Below are 5,276 nucleotides of genomic sequence, written 5' to 3'. Positions count from 1 at the left end.
GATCTACCATGAGATCAGAGAGGCTAAACCCTAGAAGCTAGCCTACAGTATGATTGTATGTTGTGATTGTTGTCCTACGGACTAAAACCCTTCGGTTTATATAGACACCGAAGAGGGTTAGGGTTACACAAGGTCAGTTACAAAGGAGGAGATATCCATATACGTATTGCCTAGCTTGCCTTCCACGCGAAGTAGAGTCCCATCCGGACACAAGACGAAGTCTTCAATCTTGTATCTTCATAGTCTAACAGTCCGGCCAATGGAGATAGTCCGGCTGTCCGGAGACCCCGTAATCCAGGACTCCCTCACTACCGCTGTACTAAGAAAAATAAGATGCATAAAGGATAAAAACATCAAATGCAAACAAAATATGTGGCATGATATGGTCTTCATCACCTTGTGCTTTTGATCTCCATCTCGAAAGCACCGTCATGATCTCCATGGTCACTGGCTTGACACATTGATCTCCATCGTAGTGTCGTTGTCGTCTCGCCAACTGTTGCTTCCACGACTATCGTCCACGACTATCGCTACCGCTTAGTGATAAAGTAAACAAATTACATGGCGATTACATTTCATACAATAAAGCGACAACCATAAGGCTCCTGCCAGTTGCCGAAAACTTCTACAAAACATGATCATCTCATACAACAATTTATATCTCATCACGTCTTGACCATATCACATCACAACATGCCCTGCAAAAACAAGTTAGACATCCTCTACTATGTTGTTGCAAGTTTTACGTGGCTGCTATGGGCTTCTAGCAAGAACCGTTCTTACCTACGCATCAAAACCACAACGATTTTTCATCAAGTGTGCTGTTTTAACCTTCAACAAGGACCGTGCGTAGTCAAACTCGATTCAACTAAAGTTGGGGAAACAAACACCTGCTAGCCACCTGTGTGCGAAGCAAGTCGGTAGAACCAGTCTCATGAACGCGGTCATGTAATTTCAGTCCGGGCCACTTCATCCAACAATATCGCCGAATCAAAGTAAGACGTTGCTGGTAAGAAGTATGAGTATTATTGTCCACAACTCTTTGTGTTCTACTCGTGCATATAACATCTATGCATAAACCTGGCTCGGATGCCACTGTTGGGGAACGTAGTAATTCAAAAAAAAATTCCTACGATCACGCAAGATCTATCTAGGAGAAGCATAGCAACAAAACGGGAGAGTGTGTCCATGTACCCTCATAGACCGAAAGCGAAAGCGTTTAGTTAACATGGTTGATGTAGTCAAACGTCTTCATGATCCAACCGATCCAAGTACCGAACGTACGGCACCTCCATGTTCAGCACACGTTCTGCATGATGACGTCCCTCGAGCTCTTGATCCAGTAGAGGGTCAAGGGAGAGTTCCGTCAGCACGACAGTGTGGCGACGGTGTTGGTGATGTGATCCGCGCAGGGCTTCGCCTAAGCACTACGACAATATGACCGAGGTGGTAAACTGTGGAGGAGGCCACCGCACACGGCTAAGAAACAACTGTTGTGCTTTGGGGTGCCCCTGCCCCCGTATATAAAGGAGGGGAGGAGGAGGCTGGCCACCAAGGGGCGCACCAGGGAGAGGGGAGTCCTACTAGGACTCCAGTCCTAGTAGGATTTCCCCTCTTTTTTCCTTCTTCCGGAGGGGAAAGGGGGAAAGGAGAGGGAGTAGGAGAAGGAAAGGTGGCACCGCCCCCTTCCCTAATCCAATTTGGCCTCCTCCCTTGTGGGGGGCGCACCAGCCCCTTGTGGGCTGGTTAGCCTCCCTCCTATGGCCAATATGGCCCATATCCTTCCCCGGGGGGTTCTGGTAACCCCTCCGGTACTCCGGTATGTACCCCATACACTCTGGAACCCTCCCGGTGTCCAAATACTACCTTCCAATATATAAATCTTTACCTCTTGATCATTTCAAGACTCCTCCTCATGTCTGTGATCTCATCCGGGACTCCGAACAAACCTCGGTCACCAAAACACATAACTCATATTGTCATCGAACGTTAAGCGTGCAGACCCTACGGGTTCGAGAACTATGTAGACATGACAGAGACACATCTCCGGTCAACACACAATAGCGGAACCCGGATGCTTATATTGGCTCCTACATATTCTACGAAGATCTTCATCGGTCAACCCGCATAACAACATACGTCATCCCTTTGTCATCAGTATGTTACTTGCCCAAGATTCGATCGTCGGTATCATCATACCTAGTTCAATCTCGTTACAGGCAAGTCTCTTTTCTCGTTCCGTAATGCATCATCCCGTAACTAACTCATTAGTCACATTGCTTGCAAGGCTTATAGTGATGTGCATTACCGAGAGGGCCCAGAGATACCTCTCCGATATACGGAGTGAGAAATCCTAATCTTGATCTATGCCAACCCAACAAACACCTTCAGAGACACCTGTAGAGCATCTTTATAATCACCCAGTTACGTTGTGATGTTTGATAGCACACAAGGTGTTCCTCTGGTATTCGGGAGTTGCATAATCTCATAGTCAGAGGAACATGTATAAGTCATGAAGAAAGCAATAGCAATAAAACTAAACGATCATTATGCTAACCTAACGAATGGGTCTTTGTCGGATCATGGGTTCCGACAAAACCCTCAAGGTTCGAACACTGGGGTGCACACGAAGATCTCCCCAGCCGATCCACGTCCTAGCTTTGCTAAGATGTTACGGGCTAAATCGACGAACTCATAACACAAAGGACACAAGATTTATACTGGTTCGGGCCACCGTTGTGGTGTAATACCCTACTCCAGTGTGGTGGTGGTGGATTGCCTCTTGGGCTGAGGATGAACAGTACAAGGGGAAGAACAGCCTCCTGAGGAGAGGTGTTCTTGTGCAAGGCAAACTTGTGGTTACTCTGCTCTCGCTCAATCCGATCAATCTATCCCCCTAGCTATGATGGTGGCTAGTCCTATTTATAGAGGCTCTGGCCCTCTCCCCAAATATTAAGCGGGAAGGGAGCCAACAACGGCCAATTTGTAAGGGGACAACTAGTACAGCTTATCCTGACAAAAGTGGTCTTCGCTTGTCAAAGGCTCTGGTGGTGACGCCGTCTTGGGCTCCACGGTGACCTCCATCTTGCCGTCCTTCTGATCTTGGTCTCGTTGCACTGATATGGAAACCTTTGCTTGACGCCTCGGTACTCCACGCTTGCACCTGCTTCCTTAGCACCAAAGAGGAAACAAGGACACTGTGCACGGTGGCGCCCGCCTGGCCTTGGTCGTCATGGCTCACGTCATTGGAACCTCGCGAGGTTTGCCTGGCCTTGATCTCTCTGCCCCTCGCGAGCCAGCCTAGTGAGGCCGCTCCTGAGGAGGTCTCGTGCCGTCCGCCTCCCGAGGCTTGGCCCCTCGCGAGGGTCTTGAGTCCTTGCTGGTGAAGATGGGTTGTACGGGCCCGCTTGCAGAGCCACGCCGTGGGCCGTAGGCAGGCAAGTCTAGGAACCCCCGTTCCCAGAACGCCGACAGTAGCCCCCAGGCCTAAGGCGTGCTCGGGCTTGGCTTCGGGGCAAAGCCAAGGGGCAAGTGCGGAGCGCTTCGGGCTCCAATAGCCTGCAGCCTTGGTCGACGCGTGACGGTTGATTGGACGTGGGCGTCTCCGCTTCCCCACGTCGCTTCGGCAACTGCCCGATTTGATGAGTCCCTGCTGCAAGCAGGGAAAAACCATCAATACCTGTGATCGCGGGGGGCGCTGGTTGGGGCTTCTTCTGCTATAAATGGGGAGGGGCGCAGAGCCCCCCTTGCCCATCTCTTCCTATTCCGCTTGCTTCTTGCTCTTTGCTCCATCGCTAGTTGCAACACTAATGGCGCCATCGAAGATGTTCTCCGTCGCGGAGAAAGGGAAGGCCCCTCGCGAGGGGCCCAGCTCTCCAGCGCCCAAGCATGGACACGGTCGTCCCTGCAAGAACACCGCGATCCCCGCCGCAGCCCCGCGCAGCCGTGGCGGTGCCGTTTCGCGTGGCAGGGGTCGCTCCGGTCGTGGCAGTCCTGTCGATGAAGGGAGACGTGATGTGGTCGCGTGGCCTCCCCGGCCGCGCTTCCACTCAGCGGAGGTGCTGCCGGAGTTCGTCATCTGGTCAGAGAACCCGGCTGGCAACTGGCTTCAGCTCTCGCGTTTCTTGGTCGACGAGCTGCCAGCCACTGGTCCGGGCGGGTTCTGGCTGTAGGCGAATGGCTGCTGCAGTAGGGCTTCCTGGGTCACGGTCGAGGTCTCCGTCGAGGGCAACATAGCCCTGGCCCATGGCTGGCAGACGTTTGCCCCCGCGCGCGGCCTGGGCAGGCGGTGCACCCTCCATTTCATGTATGACGGTGACACGACCCTCTACGTGAGGGTGTTTGGGGAAGATGGTCGCCGCATCGGGTGCTGCCCCGAGGTCAACAATGGCGAGGAGGTGCTCCGCCTTGATGATGGTCGTGATGAGGACGAGGGCGGACCCGCCCTTGGGGCCAACCACGTCTCATCCAGCTACGGCGGTTCTTCCTCCAGCGACAGCTCCAGCAGCGGCGGTTATGACCAGCCGCCACACCGCCGTGCCCGCTTTGAAGGAGGCAGTGGGTCGTCTCGCCGCCGCGCCTCTGTGAAGTGCGAGGAGGGGTCCGGCTGAGCTCGGGACGACGCCAGGAGCCTGCCCCCGTGGACCACTGTAGGGGCAGATGCCGCTTTTATTTTGTTCTTCCTTTCCTTCCTGCATCAAAAAGAAAACCAGAATGGGCCCCGGAGGGGCGTGTATCGAACTACGATCTCGATCATTATGCTATGTTTGTTGCTCATGTGCCGTGTCGCAACATCGTCGTTTTATGTAGGGATAACTTAGCTTGACTTCCTCGGAGTAGCATCCTCCTCATGAGGCGCTTTCCTGCTTGTTGGTGCCTGTCGAGGCCTCCTTGACCTGATAGGCACTTAGGAACTGCAAAAAAAATCATCAAGAGGTTTATTGTACTCCCGAGGCTTGGTCGCAGGCGCCGCTGGCTTTGACCCAGCGCTTCGTATCGCGGTACCCGAGGGGCACGGACTGAGAGAGAGAGGTGCGCCAGCTTGTGGGCTCGAACGAGGGTACCTCGCGAAAAACAGAAAAAGGAAGCTCACGAAGGTACCTGTTCAGCCCCCTCGCGAGGAACGCGTGAGAGAGTACAGGCCAACCAAAGAAATGAAGGCAGAAACAGAGGCAGAAAGCGAAAGGGCGAGACTAGCAAGAGACACCAGAAGGCAAATTTCAATTAAAGAGGGGCGAGCCAAGTTCGGAAATCAAATGAAAAGCCGCGTCCGACAC

The sequence above is a fragment of the Triticum urartu genome, chromosome 7 (assembly GCF_003073215.2).
Source record: "Triticum urartu cultivar G1812 chromosome 7, Tu2.1, whole genome shotgun sequence".
Classification (NCBI taxonomy): Eukaryota; Viridiplantae; Streptophyta; class Magnoliopsida; order Poales; family Poaceae; genus Triticum; species Triticum urartu.
Note: the sequence above shows the minus strand (reverse complement) of the source record.